We start from the raw sequence: 965 nt of genomic DNA on the forward strand, positions 1-965 counted from the left end.
AGTAATATTTAAAAAAGATTAATATTCAAAAAATTTTCCACAGCCAAGAGTCGAACCCGGATATTCATTCACTCTCTTAATGAATTGACCAAAGTTTTATACTACTGCAGACATTAAAGTTGTTGTGTTCTTAGCTTACAAATAATAATTTATTAACTTAGTTGTTGTGTGATGGCTTAACTTTAAATTTTTGCCTTGACATTAAATTTAGTAATATTTAAAAAAGATTAATATTCAAAAAATTTTCCACAGCCAAGAGTCGAACCCGGATATTCATTCACTCTCTTAATGAATTGACCAAAGTTTTGTACTACTGCGAATGTTAAAGTTGTTGTGTTCTTAGCTTACAAATAATAATTTATTAACTTAGTTGTTGTGTGATGGCTTAACGTTAAATTTTTGCCTTGACATTAAATTTAGTAATATTTAAAAAAGATTAATATTCAAAAAATTTTCCGCAGCCAGGAGTCGAACCCAGAAATTCATTCACTCTCTTAATGAATTGACCAAAGTTTTATACTACTGCGGACATTAAAGTTGTTGTGTTCTTAGCTTACAAATAATAATTTATTAACTTAGTTGTTGTGTGATGCCTTAACGTTAAATTTTTGCCTTGACGTAAAATTTAGTAAAATTTAAAAAAGATTAATATTCAAAAAATTTTCCGCAGCCAGGAGTCGAACCCGGAAATTCATTCACTCTCTTAATGAATTGACCAAAGTTTTATACTACTGCAGACATTAAAGTTGTTGTGTTCTTAGTATACAAATAATAATTTATTAACTTAGTTGTTGTGTGATACCATAAAGTTAAAATTTTGCCTTGACGATAAATTTAGTAAAATTTAAAAAAGATTAATATTCAAAAAATTTTCCGCAGCCAGGAGTCAAACCCGGAAATTCATTCAATCTCTTAATGAATAGACCAAAGTTTTATACTACTGCGTACATTAAAGTTGTTGTGTT

The sequence above is a fragment of the Arachis ipaensis genome, chromosome B2 (assembly GCF_059453495.1).
Source record: "Arachis ipaensis isolate K30076 ecotype BB chromosome B2, ASM5945349v1, whole genome shotgun sequence".
NCBI classification, from domain to species: domain Eukaryota; kingdom Viridiplantae; phylum Streptophyta; class Magnoliopsida; order Fabales; family Fabaceae; genus Arachis; species Arachis ipaensis.